The 15,229-nt window shown below is 35.6% G+C and overlaps 1 protein-coding gene across 17 annotated transcripts in view; it reads left to right on the top strand.

Moving 5' to 3' along the window:
• Positions 1 to 15,229, top strand: part of RIMS2 (regulating synaptic membrane exocytosis 2) — a 588,301-nt gene that overhangs the window by 556,936 nt on the left and 16,136 nt on the right. The window lies entirely within an intron of this gene.

Genomic DNA, 15,229 nt, shown 5'->3' with positions numbered 1-15,229 from the left:
GAGTAACACAGCATAGGTTTTCTTCTTGAAGGACTTTCCATAAGACTTAACAACTAACACAAAAAAATATAATTTGTGAATCAAAGTAAAAATTGACTGCTGAATAGTGGCGTCCCAACATTTGAAATACTGTTTATTAATTTATTCATATGCTGGCTGCAAACCGAGTTCGTGTTTATGCGTATATCCAGAGTAGGCTACTTATCATCATCGTGTTAACTCTATTATTGTATGTAATAGTTTATTCTGCCTTTATTCTGTGACAATCAATGACGTCTTATCAAGATATCTGCACTGAACCGTGATTTAGAAGAAACTAACTACCTGCTTGGAGAAGAGGTAGAAATAATTTTTCTTTTCCCTATTTTTCCCAGTGGAGGGACAGAGAGCTGGAAGATGAGAGGATGAACAATGTCTGGAAAGTGGTCTTCAAAAGAATTCACTAGTTAGAGCTGTCCGGGTTTCTTCTAGCTTATTGCTGCAATATCAGTTTGCTATAGATCACTAAAGGTCTAATAGTAGGGTACTTCCCTAGTTGTGTTCCCTAAAACACAACTTTTAATTTTCATATTGATGCTTTGCTGGTTTTGTTTGTACGTTTACATTTCACTTGTTTTCTATAATTTAATGTTTAAAATCTCCAGAAATGTAAACAACTCAAGAAATTAGAAAATCACATTGGGTGAATGAATGGTCACAGTTTTAAGCTAAAACTTTCGGTATTTATTATGAGCCAGGCACTGTTCAAAGAACTTAACTGTATTTACTCTTTTAAGCCCACAACAACGTTATGAAGCAGTATTTTTATTTATTATCTCTGTTTCACAAAGAGGAAACTGAGGCAGAGAGAAGTTCAGAACTTCCCCATGGTCAGTGTCACCCAAGTAGTAGGCAATAGAGTTGCATATGAATTCAGGCAGTTCACAACACCACCTATGCACCCAACTCTGGGCTATACTGGATTATTATTTGCATATACTTGGTCACAGTCACATACCTAGCAAGTGGTGAAGCTAGAACTCAAACATAGCTGTGCCTGAAAATACATATTTAAATAAAACAAGTTATTATAGACTCATTTCTCAATTTTTAATTTTTATACCAAGTCTTGAGTTTGCTTCAGACAAACTATCATCATCCTTCCCTAAGTTATAACCAGAATTGTTGAATTTATAAACTACCATCCTAAAAAGACAGGGGAAGCTTATATAAACATGAGAATTTTCAAAATTCTTAAGTACATTCATTTAACCTTGGCTTACACAGACCTGTCCCGAAGGAAAATCCCATGTCTACACATGGGACATTGGAACAGACTTCTGCCCCACAAATGGTTTATAGAGTTGCCAAGACAAAATGTTACATAAGGAAGCCAATGTTTTCAAAATAAAGCATATAGTTCTCTATAGGTAACTAGAGAGGAAGCGCTCCCCATAAATGAACAGTTTTTCTATTGGGCTACGGTCATTTATACTTATTGTTTTGCAGTATTCCTACCATCCTTGAAAGTCCTGAGACTTTGTGGAGTATTTCAATATACTCTGCAGAGTTGTAAAAGTTAGAAATCACTGCCCTGGAGCAGTGCTTCCCTCCATTTTTTTTCTATTGAGACACCCACAAGGGGACGCATGTGGACAACATACTCTCATAAGCTTATTCGGGAATATGTTATTATTCTATGAGAATAATAAGACTCTGTTATAACTGCGAGACCCATTCTAATTTATAAAGAAAAGTAAACCATCACAACAGATGATTTTCATACTGGTTGAGAACAACTTGTCTCAGAGATCAGTGGTCTACTAACAGTGTAATCTGACTCATGAAACTGATTTCAAATTAGTCTGATTTTAAAGCGATTCTTTTTTTTCCCCCCATTTTTGGTCTTTTCATAGCGCAGTAGCACTAGCTCAGATGAGCACTAGCTCAGATGTACTCTGCCTTCCAGTTCTATATTCTCATTTCATTCTTATGCTACACATCTGGACACTGCCATTCTGCACAAGAAGTACCAAGAAGCTTATTGAAAAACCATATTCTTTTCACTCATTTGTTCATTCAAAAATATTTAGTGAGACTATTTGATATATTAGAAGTAGTAGTCCTTGAATTAGTTGGATTATATTCCCTACCCTTTTAGAGCTTACAGTCTAATGGAGATACATATTAATAGGAATAACTATATAATTATAACTGACCAGTGCTAGGAAGGCAAAGCGCAGAGTGCAATAAAAATTTTAAGAAAACCTAATATAGGAGTTAAAGAAGGGTGTCCTGAGAAAGTGAGAGTAAAATGTGACTTTGGACATCCATGATAGCTCTGAGTCCCTCACCTGCTGCAATCAGTGCCTCCCACGCACCTGTGAAAACAATTTGCTCAGAGCCCATGGCCAGGAAGTTGCTGAGCAGGATCCACAATCTGGCTCTGGAGTTTATAATCCTAACTACTCCGTGTATTGTTTCTTCATTATTCTGCTACATTTTCTAGGAACATGCTATGAAGTTGATGACCAGACACAGTACATTAATAATAGTTATCATTTATTGAGCACCTGTGTGCCACATTCCTTTGGTTTCATAATTCTTCAAGAAAGTTATTATTTTCAACATTTGACACAATGTGAACACTGAGACTCAGAGACATTAACTTGGCCATGGATTATGAATTTCAATGGGGCTGACTTCATTGAGGATGAAAGGGGAATTACTCTGAGCAAAAGAAGTCAAGATTCTTGATTCTCAATCGGCCTTTGTAGCATCTTTTCTGTATGCTTCTAATTGTTTTTTATGTGATTTTTTTTTTTGCTTCCTTGTCCCTAGATATATTCCAAATAACAATTCTCCAATTCTCTGAGTAGATTTTTTTCAGCAAAAGTAATAATAATAGTCCCTTACATGTTACTTAATAGTTTATGAATTATGTTAACATTTTATCATTGAATCCTTTAAGTATTAACTTCACTATATCAGCTACTTGCCCCAACATTGAATCCATGAGTCTACATCCCTAATGTAGGATATTTTTATGTGTAGAATTTTTAAACATTTCAGGTAATTCCAAGAAGAAATAATTTCAAGAAAAAGTAACCATTCTTTTTTTTTAAGATTTTATTTATTTATTCATGAGAGACACCCACCCACACACAGAGAGGCATAAACACAGGCTAAGGGTATCCCTGTGTGGCCCATCAGTTTAGCGCCTGCCTTCAGCCCAGGGCGTGATTCTGGAGTCCCGGGATCGAGTCCCGCGGCAGGCTACCTGCGTGGAGCCTGCTTTTCCCTCTGCCTGTGTCTCTGCCTCTCTCTCTCTTTCATGAATGAATAAATAAAATCTTAAAAAATAAAAAATAAAATAAACACAGGCTGAGAGAGAAGCAGGCTCCCTGTAAGAAGCCTTATGTGGGACTGGGTCCTGGATCCTGGAATCACACCCTGAGCCAAAGGCAGATACTCAACCGCTGAGCCATCCACGTGTCCCAAAAGTAACCATTCTTAATAGGAAAAGCAGCCCCACAACTTCCCACCCATAGATTCAATGGCAAATGGTTATGGTGTTATAGTGTAAGAAAATGGCACATTTTCTAACACTTGATAGATCTGATTTCTCAGAGGCTATTTTAATGTTGTTACTTGTGGTTCTGGGTTCATGATTCTTGTTCAGCTATGTACATATAATATGTGACGAATTTGATTGGCTTGATTTTATGGCCTGTCTTCTTTGGTTAAAATATGGCTTGGCAGGGGGATCCCTGGGTGGCTTAGCGGTTTAGCACCTGCCTTTGGCCCGGGGCGCGATCCTAGAGTCCTGGGATCGAGTCCCGGGATCAAGTCCCACATCGGGCTCCCGGCATAGAGCCTGCTTCTCCCTCTGCCTGTGTCTCTGCCTCTCTCCTCTCTGTGTATTCTCATGAATAAATAAATAAAATCTTAAAAAATGGGATCCCTGGGTGGCGCAGCGGTTTGGCGCCTGCCTTTGGCCCAGGGCGCGATCCTGGAGACCCGGGATCGAATCCCACGTCGGGCTCCCGGTGCATGGAGCCTGCTTCTCCCTCTGCCTGTGTTTCTGCCTCTCTCTCTCTCTCTGTAACTATCATAAATAAATAAAAATTTTAAAAAAAATCTTAAAAAATATATATGGTTTGGCAATTATACAGAAGAGATCTTACTGATTTAATGCTGTTTAACTGAATAAATTAATTCATTTAATTTCTCTTACATGTTACTAGCTTGAAAATTAAATTACAAGAAAACCACCCAAGAAACAGCAATAGTTTTAAATCACCAGAAAAACTGAGAAAAGTTTTTTTGCATATGATAGTGAAGCTATGAGGAATTAATATGAAAGGAACTAAGGAGACTAACACAAAAGACCTATTTAAGAGGCCATGCAACCAATAAGAAGAGTCTTAGTCTAATATTTGTATATGGTTAATGATACAATTAATTCTTAGTAAGCAGTCCCATTTGATTAAAATGGAGTATAGCATTTTGCATGTGCTCTATTAAAATAAAAAATTCTTCATATACATAGATGTTATCCTAAGTACAGACATTGTGACTAACCAAGTATCTACTAAATGTCTATTAATTATAGTATATAGTTCTACCATTCTTTTCAAAGTGAATATCGTTGTAACTGCTATCCATTTTATTTATACTTTTTTTTAACATAATATGTGATCTAGACTTTTAAAAGTTCAGTGATCATAGTTTTTGCACATCTTCACAATGCCAATTTTGGGGGCATGTCCTAGATAGACAGTTTTAGTCTGAATATGTATCTTTTCTTAGGAGATATTATTTTTCCTAGATTATGATTGATTAAATATAATAAATAATTTTATAAATGAGTCCATATGATATTCAACAGTAACCCAATATTTTTATATTAGGTTTAAATTCCAGACAGATAAGATGAAGCAAAAAAATTTTGGAATTAAAAAAATAAGTGAAAGAATAGCTCCATTCAGAGTGCTTATTAGATATTACCTTTTTATATGAGCTTCAGAATTTTTCACTGGTAAGTGTCCAAACAGTATTTTTAAGGTAATTTAGAACTTTAATACAAAAGTCAAGTTTAACCCCAATTTGCTTTCATCCTTCAGTCAGTTCACTAAATTCAGAGCTAGTAATGGGGATGAGTTTCCCTATGGAGAATGACTTAACGAAAGAAACCCATTAGAAGGTGGTATTGCGTTGCTGCCAAGGACTATGGTTTAGTGTAAATACTTTCTGTTGTTCTAAAGTAGGCCCTTATTACTGATCAGATGAGATCACTCTATACATTTGCTCTATCTCATAATGTAACAATGTTTGATACAGACGAGTAGACTTACCTAATGCTATGTAATATATTATTTGAATAATTGGAGGAAAAAAGCTATCATAAAAATGATAGGATCAGAGAAGGTTTTGAAGTACCATTTCTTAAGATTTAGGTTTTGCCTAATGAGACTATAATGAAAGGACTGTTTATTTTAGCTATTTCAGTGACCAGTTGTTCCCTTACTATCCTATGAATCAAGGCCAGGTAGGTAACATACATCAGTAAAATAGACCAGATGTAATACAAATGGGAAAAGCAAGGGCTCTGAAAAGCTGGAGAAAGGTTACCCATCCAAAAGGAATGGTGAGCACTCTATTCTAGCTAATTGATGCCAAATTGAATATCAGCCCAGCATTGGCAAACTTATTCTTTTTTTCCCTAAGAGAAAAACTATAAATCTGGATGTTTCCTTAAAAACTTTAACTTTTACAACATTGGCAGCTAAATGAAAAAATATAAACATTATTTGGGCCAAACAAAACATAAACTGTTGACCAAATGTGTGCCACCAGTTGGCAACTTCTCCCAGGAACCGCTTTCTTCCTTCTCATTCTTATTGTCATCTTGAGAGTTTAGGACCACATTCACTCCATTTTGAAATCTGAGAATCTCTCAAACCTGCTCTCTACCTTCTGTGTCTCCCTTCCAATCTAACTTCCTTGCCTCTGTGTCGATTCTCTTAAATATCATTCTTGATCTTGACATACACTTTCTCCAAAAACTTCAGTAAATTCCCATCTCCTACTAGATAGTTTCTTTAGCCTGACATTCAAAGTCTTTTACAGTCGGTTTTTTATATATAGCATAGCTTCCTTGCCTTCTTAGTCCTTTAGGAATCCAGCAACTCAATAAAACTAAGTCTTCTTGCCCTCTGCCTCCAAATTTTTGTTCATGCTTTTCTTTTTATTCTTCCTCTACCACTGTATATGCATCATATTTAATTACCCTTCAAAGCTCAGCTCATATATTGTCTGTGAGGTTTTCAGAAACTATATAAGCTTCTGTAGGCAGAGGAAAAGGTGAATGGGCTTGAAATATGAACTCCACCTTCTCCTAGTTGTGTGAACTAAGCAAGATACTTAATTTCCTTGAGCTTTAGTTTCATCATTTTTTTTTTTAGTTTCCTCATTTTTATGTGATATGTGCATAATAACACTTGCCTTGGAGAGATGTTGTGAACTGCATTGTCATGGTTATTATTCCCTTACGATCCGGTATCAAAATATGTTTATCTTGTTCTAAACTAGATTTGTGCTGTTCAATATGGGAAGCACCAGTCACTTGGCTGTTTAAATTTAAATAGATTGAAACCAAATTAAATTAAAAATTATTTCCAGAGTCACATTAGCCACATTTTGAGTGCTCAGAAGCTACACATGACTAGTAACTACCATATTGGACAGTGCAGAATTACAGAACAATTTCCATCATTCACATAAAGCTCTATTGGACAGTACAGCTTCAGATAATAGCATTCATATAGCATTTAGAATATATTGCCATGGATTTTCATTATGCATTTACTGACTTACCTCACCTACTAAATTGTAAAATCACGTAATAAGAAACTGTGGGATCAAACATCACATATATTTATCTCCCACAGTTCCTTGCACCAAGTAAGTACTTAGCAAATATGTAGTGAATGAATAAATGAACAAGGAGCTAGTTGGTTTCTATGTTCATATCTAGAATAGAAAGAAGCTACTATAGCTGGAAGGGACCAGATTTCCTGAATAACTGTTTCTAATCTTGCAAGCACAAGAGTACTTCAAAGTCTTGTGCTATACCTACAAGTTGGGTATACTTAGCTCCACATAAACTAGGAACATATTTTTCTACTATAAATTACAAATAAACGTGTATGCACTATGTTTCATTTAGGGTGTCTAGTTGTAATCAACAGAAACCAGGTCTGGCAATTTAGATGGAAAAGGTATTTGCTAAAGGATATTGAGTAGGTCACAGAATCTTTAGGAAGACTGGAGATCCTGTGCTAGGGTTTAGGAATGTTTCCCCAAACCATGCTATATAACTCATCTTACCGAACTTCCACTGCTGATTGGGACAGATAACAGTTTGTACTATTGTCAACCTTTGATGTTGAATCATTACCACTGCTATAAGACCATTCTTGGAAATTATATATTGTGGCCACCACCCTCATTAGAATGGGAGCTTGGGGATCCCTGGGTGGCGCAGCGGTTTGGCGCCTGCCTTTGGCCCAGGGCGCGATCCTGGAGACCTGGGATTGAATCCCACATCGGGCTCCCAATGCATGGAGCCTGCTTCTCCCTCTGCCTGTGTCTCTGCCTCTCTCTCTCTCTCTCTCTCTATCTCTCTCTGTGACTATCATAAATAAAATATGATAAATAATATTTTTTAAAAAATGGGAGCTTGTAGTGTCTCAGCTTCTTTGTTTCATTAACTTCAGGCTCAAAGTTTGAGCAGTAGTGTCTGATCCGCAGAACCTCAGTCATTGTTCATGCCCTATTTGCCAGACAGGCTGGAAAAAATGATACCAATTTTAGTGTCTACAATTAAAGGGTGGGTTATTTCTCACACATAGGAGAAGGGTTAAAATGTGAGACAAAAACATTAACAGATATCTACTTAATAATATAAAAGAAGTACTGGTGGAAAAAGCCCATTAAACTCAAACTAATTACCTATTTTTAATATTTCTAGATACTAGTTTGCTATTGGGTTATTTTCCTCTTTGCTCAGTAAGCATAAACAAATAAGATGGGGGGAAAATCTATACAAGAAGGCTAAGGTAAAGACTATAGTTCTCTTAATTTTAACTTTTTCTGCAGATTTGGCTACCCAAATACCCATGCACACTTTTATCTTGCATATAGAGCATAGTCATCCCTCCTTAGAAAGACGGCCTTAAAACATCATTCATTTACTGCATGCAAATTGAAATCTAGGGGGCAGCCCTGGTGACTCAGCTGCCTTCAGCCCAGGGCGTGATCCTGGAGGACCTGGATGGAGTCCCACATCAGGCTCCTTGCATGGGGCCTGCTTCTCCCTCTGCCTGTGTCTTGGCCTCTCTCTCTGTGTCTCTCACAAATAAATAAATAAAATCTTAAAAAAATATTAAATCTAGGATCTTTGAGTGATATGTAGTTCTCTTCCTTATACTCAAATGGAGCTTTTCATGTCACAGTGACCGGTAAACCTAAAGCTAAGTTACCTGCTTAGAATACATTCAATTTAAGTAGCAGAGTAGCAACAGGATAATGAAAATCAAAATTCTCGTTTAGTAAGGAGAGACGAGGGGGGCACCTCAGTAGCTCAGTCAGTTAAGCATCTCCCCTCTGCTCAGGTCATGATCTGAGGGTCCTGGAATCAAGCTCCAGTGAGGCTCTCTGCTTACTCTGCTCCCCAGGGAGTCTGCTTCTCCCTTTCCCTCTTCCCCCCACACCAGCTCGCTTTCTCTTTCTCAAATAAATAAATAAAATATTTGTTAAAAAAGAATTGTGTTTAAAAAAAGAAGAAGAAAGGAGAATAGAAAACAAAAAAATGAATTAGCCACAATATCAAATCTCACTTGGGAGGAATTGCAAAAATTGACAGACTGCATTCCTTGGTTTACTCATCTGGCAACCTTGGTTCTGTTTTCTGCAAAGTATTTCTTTGCCTTTATTCTTCATTGGCCACAAAGATTTGCATTGAAGGGGGTAGGCTATATAGTATTAATAGCCTTTTTCTGCTAGTGCATATTAAGAAACTCAGTAGTTACCTTGGGAGTTGAACAAACTTTCCTAAGTGGCCCTAGTCCTTCAAAAATTCAATAGTCATGCAGTCTATTTAATTCCAGTCAGTTTCAAGTATGAGTAACTCCAAACACCTCATGTGACAAAGATTTTTAAACCTCAAGATTCTGTACCTTTAGTTTGTAGCTTCTGTGCCCTGCCCACTTCTTTTGCTTTCAGCTTAATGGCATCCACCTTGATATCAGCTGAAAACAGTGGGTTTGTGTGGGAAGAAAACCCCTTAATTCGTTTTTTTTAATAATAAATTTATTTTTTATTGGTGTTCAATTTGCCAACATACAGAATAACACCCAGTGCTCATCCCATCAAGTGCCCCCCTCAGTGCCCGTCACCCAGTCACCCCCACCCCCCGCCCTCCTCCCCTTCCACCACCCCTGGTTCGTTTCCCAGAGTTAGGAGTCTTTATGTTCTGTCTCCCTTTCTCATATTTCCTACTCATTTCTTCTTCCTTCCCTTCTATTCCCTTTCACTATTATTTATATTCCCCAAATGAATGAGAACATATAATGTTTGTCCTTCTCCGATTGACTCATTTCACTCAGCATAATACCCTCCAGTTCCATCCACGTTGAAGCAAATGGTGGGTACCTGTCATTTCTAATGGCTGAGTAATATTCCATTGTATACATAAACCACATCTTCTTTATCCATTCATCTTTCGATGGACACCGAGGCTCCATCCACAGTTTGGCTATTGTGGACATTGCTGCTATATGTGTTTCATTGCATCTGTATCTTTGGGGTAAATCCCCAACAGTGCAATTGCTGGGTCGTAGGGCAGGTCTATTTTTAACTCTTTGAGGAACCTCCACACAGTTTTCCAGAGTGGCTGCACCAGTTCACATTCCCACCAACAGTGTAAGAGGGTTCCCTTTTCTCCGCATCCTCTCCAACATTTGTGGTTTCCTGCCTTGTTAATTTTCCCCATTCTCACTGGTGTGAGGTGGTATCTCATTCTGGTTTTGATTTGTATTTCCCTGATGGCAAGTGATGCAGAGCATTTTCTCATGTGCGTGTTGGCCATGTCTATGTCTTCCTCTGTGAGATTTCTGTTCATGTCTTTTGCCCATTTCATGATTGGATTGTTTGTTTCTTTGGTGTTGAGTTTAATAAGTTCTTTATAGATCTTGGAAACTAGCCCTTTATCTGATATGTCATTGGCAAATATCTTCTCCCATTCTGTAGGTTGTCTTTAGTTTTGTTGACTGTATCCTTTGCTGTGCAAAAGCTTCTTATCTTGATGAAGTCCCAATAGTTCATTTTTGCTTTTGTTCCTTTGCCAGGGCAATTTACACGTTTAATGCAATCCCTATCAAAATACCATGGACTTTCTTCAGAGAGTTAGAACAAATTATTTTAAGATTTGTGTGGAATCAGAAAAGACCCCGAACAGCCAGGGGAATTTTAAAAAAGAAAACCATAGCTGGGGGCATCACAATGCCAGATTTCAGGTTGTACTACAAAGCTGTGGCCATCAAGACAGTGTGGTACTGGCACAAAAACAGACACATAGATCAGTGGAACAGAATAGAGAATCCAGAAGTGGGACCTCAACTTTATGGTCAACTAATATTCAACAAAGGAGGAAAGACTTTCCACTGGAAGAAAGACAGCCTCTTCAATAAATGATGCTGGGAAAATTGGACATCCACATGCAAAAAATGAAACTAGACCACTCTCTTGCACCACACAGAAAGATAAACTCAAAATGGATGAAAGATCTAAATGTGAGACAAGATTCCATCAAAATCCTAGAGGAGAACACAGGCAACACCCTTTTTGAACTCGGCCACAGTAACTTTTTGCAAGATATACCCTTAATCCGTTTTGGTCAGCAATCTCTTTTTTTCCCCTCTTGAATGTCAAAGCCCCACTTATTTATTTCTACAAGTTTCTTCCTGCAAGTTTAGGATAATTTCACTTTATTCCAGTCATTTTTCAAATAAGGATTTCTATGGCATTTTACAGTTTTCAAAACTATTTCACATAGATTATAATATCTTCATTCATCACTACTTGGGCCTCTCTGTTCTATTTCATTGATCTATTTATCTTTTCTTTCACCAATATGATATTGTCTTGATTACTGTAGCTTTATGTAAGTCTTGAAATTTGATAGTGTCAGCCCTCCAGCTTTATTCTTTGCCTTCAGTATTGTGTTGGCCATTCTGGGTCTTTTGTCTCTCCATAATAAGCTTTACGATCTTGTCAGTATCTACAAAATAACTTGCTGGGATTTTGATTGAGAATGTGTTGAATCTATAAATCAAGTTGAGAAGAACTAACAGTAAGCAAAAACAGTTTTATTTATTCTTTCTCAATCTGTATAGTTTTTATTTCCTTTTTTTGTCTTAGTGCAGTAGCTAGAATTTCCAGTATACTGTTGAAGGAAGTTATGAGAAAGAACATACTTGTTTATATTAAATCTCGATGGGAAAGCTTTGAGGTTCTCCTATTAAATTTAATGTTGGCTTTAAGTTTTTTATAGATCTTTTTTATCAAGTTGAGAAAGATCTTCTCTATTCCTAGTTTACTGAGTTTTTATCATGGATAGATGTTGGATTTTGTCAAATGTTTTTTCTAGATCTATTGACGTGATCATGTGATTTTTCTTTTCTAACGTGTTGATGTGATGTTTCACATTAATTAATTTGTGAAAATTGAACCAGCATTGCATAAGTGAGGCAAATCCCACTTCATCATGGTGTATCATTATTTTTATACATTGTTGGATTTGATTTGCTAATGTTTTGTTGAGGATTTTGCATCTGTTTTCATGGGAGATACTGATCTGTAGTTTTCTGTTCTTGTGAGAATGTCTTTGTTTTACAGATGAAGATCAAGATACAAAAGGGTCAAGGTCTTCTCAGCTCACATGCTGGCAAATCCATAATTTTTCACTATGTATTTAATACTCTTTGATTACCATGGCATCATTTGGTGAAATTGCCCCTTTTTGTTGTGGATAGATCCAAAGTGACATGTTGAGAGATCAAAATGCATATTTATATAATAAGGAGTAGCTACTTCTGGCACATCTTTGAATTTTATCATACATACATTTTTTTCATCCTTATGGTAATTCTTTTAAAGTTTTACATTTTAATTCCAGTATGGTTAGCATACAGTGTTATATTAGTTTCAAGTGTACAATGTAGTGATTCAACAGTTCTATACATTACTCAGTGCTCATCAAAGTGTACTCTTTAATCCCCATTCCCTATTTCCCTACCCACCTCCTCTCTGGCAATCATCATTTTGTTCCTTATAGTTAGGAGGCTGCTTCTTTTTTGCCATCACATTCTTAAAGTCAGAATTTAGTAATAAAATTAACATTTTTCCATATATGATAAAACAAGAAAGTATGAATGATCTATATCTTAACAGTGTTCATAGAATAATTCAAGTTTTTTGGACATGCAGTGATAACATGAGATAAGGGTTTCAAGTCATTGATTACCCTGGAATCAGAAATTAGTGTCCAAAATAGTAAATAAAATAAAGCCTATGTGAGAAATAAGCATTGGCTTTGACATTGCTAGGGTTTCAGTTCAAGTTTCACCTGTATCACCTGCCAGCTCATGTAGTGACAGTACTAATAACCACCATACAACACTGTTATGAGGACTAGAGGCAGGTAGATTTTATATACAAATCATCTCTACATAGAAGTAAGTCAAGACACAGAAGCTTTCTTTCTTTCTTTCTTTCTTTTGAATTTAGCAACTGAATTTTTCCCAACTTTTATTGTGAAATATTTTAAATTTAGAAAAAGAAAAGTAGTACAGTGAACATCCACTATATAGATGGACCAATTTTTAATTGACTTTATCTTTCCTGTCTTTCCCCTGCGTCTCTCTCTCTCTCTCTCTCTCTCTCTCTCACACACACACACACACACACACACACACAATATGTATTTTTGCTAAACATTTGTGAGTTAGGTAAGTTGCACCATATATCTCCTAATTTTTTTTTAAACTACATAAACAATAAAATTAACAAAATGTCTATCACCTAATATTTCCTCCATATTTAATTTTTTTCAATTATCCCAAAATTGTTTCTTATGGCTAAAATTTTGTTATGTGTTTTTTTCCTCAATCCAGGATCTAGTCAAGGCTTATTCATCACATTGGTTGTTAATGCATAATCTAAAACTGTACTTTTACCTTTTGTTTTTCATGATACTGATTTTAGAAGAGTCCAGAGTTGTCTTATAGGATATCTAACAATCTGGATTTGTCTGATTGTTTTCTCTATTTTCTGTGTTTCTTGTAGACTGGACATTAGATCTAGAGAGATGGTTAATTTCAGTTTAAGTGTTGCAGGAGATGTAAACTTCATACATCCATCAGTAAACACAATATCAAGTTTTCTCATGCTTAGGCATGCTAAGTTTGATCACTTGGTTTAAAGATGACTACCAAAAAAAATAAATAAATAAATAAATAAATAAATAAATAAATAAATAAATAAAGATGACTACCAGTTTCCCTCAAAGGAGGAGATGTAAATTTCCCTTTATAATTACTAAGTAATCTCTGAGATAATACTTTGGTACCATGTGAATGGTTTCCCAAAAACATCTCATCAAATGATTTTAACATCCAGTGCTAATCCTTGCCTGAATCATTACCTTGGAAAAAGTGATTTTAATTTAGTTTTTATCTGAAACATAATTGAGCTTATTTTAATAAACTACTTAAAATATGTCTATTAATTCTGTCCTTTTACATTATACCGTACAGAATTTAGTATTGATAATTTATTTTCATATATTCAGTATTAATTATTTATGACATGGCATATTTTCTATTTTTATATATAGATGAGTATTTTCAACTTATATATATATTTTTTAATGAAAATAAGTGGTTTCATTAATGAGTATGTTTATAGTATGGTAAATTATAATACTGCACATACGAAGAGCAGACTAAAAGGAGTTATAAATGTAAGAGAATGCCAAGAATTAGGGACAATAAAAATCTGTCTCCAAAAAGAGTCTAAAAAAAAAAACAAAAAGAGTCTAAAGAGATGTGATGATGATAAAAGGTAATGTGACATCATGGATCAGAAAAAAAGTCAGATTAAAAACCAAGGAAATCTAAATAAAGCATAGATTTTAGTCAATAGTTATGTATCAATATTAGTTCATTAACTATGACAAATATGCCATAGCCATGTAAGATGTTAATAATAGGGAAAATTAGGTGTGGAGTATACTGGAATTTTCTGTAATATAATTTCTGTAAAATTTTTAACAATTTTCTTGTAAATTTAAAGCTATTCTAAAATTAAAGGTTTATTAAACTAATTTTAATATTTTTAAAACATGAATCTGAAGTTTAAGAACAATGATTAAACTTTCTTTTAGCATACTGACATAACAAAAAACAATGAAAGCAGGTTTAAAATAAAATATCAAATGCAGAGTTTTTATTAACAACTGTATTCAAAGTGGTCAATATTTCAATGTTGTTGGAAAAAGGAAGAAATTACAAAAATTTAGAACCCATTAGTTACAAGAGAATGGAAAACTGTTTTAGAGCTACTGTATGTGTATCTGCCAGAATAGGTTAGGATATGCTGTGATAACAAATAACTCAAAATTATTAGTGGCTTAACTCAAAGAATTCTTGTCTGACTCCTTCTGCATGTCCCCTGAAAGGTCATACTTGTGCATGTACTCAGGGACCCAGGCTGGTGGAGGTGCCTGTTGCTAACTGCTTCTACATAAAGGAAGGAGGACAAGGTGACTCATGCTTCCATGGTTGAAGCTTCTGCTCTGAAGTTACATGGGCCAGTTTTGTCCACATTTCATTGGTGGAGCAAGTTCACATCACCACACCTAACTTAAGAGGTGCAGGGAAAAGTGAATATATTCACACAGACCCAGTGTGAATGATTTTGTGACTTCTGCTTATAGTTCATAGTATTGTAACTATTAACTATATAACTTTTGTAATAGTTATGACAAAGGTGTTGGAACAAATGGATTTGGGTTAAGCCCTGAAACATTTTTGGAAATCAACTGTTAATTTCTACTTATTTCTATTTTATTTTTTTGTTAATGCAGATCCTGGTTTAACTCAGAAGAAATTATCAGATACTTGCC

This window comes from Vulpes lagopus, chromosome 9 (genome assembly GCF_018345385.1).
Source record: "Vulpes lagopus strain Blue_001 chromosome 9, ASM1834538v1, whole genome shotgun sequence".
Taxonomy (NCBI): domain Eukaryota; kingdom Metazoa; phylum Chordata; class Mammalia; order Carnivora; family Canidae; genus Vulpes; species Vulpes lagopus.
The sequence above is the reverse complement of the archived record's forward strand: the minus strand, read 5'-3'. Positions and strand labels throughout refer to the sequence as shown.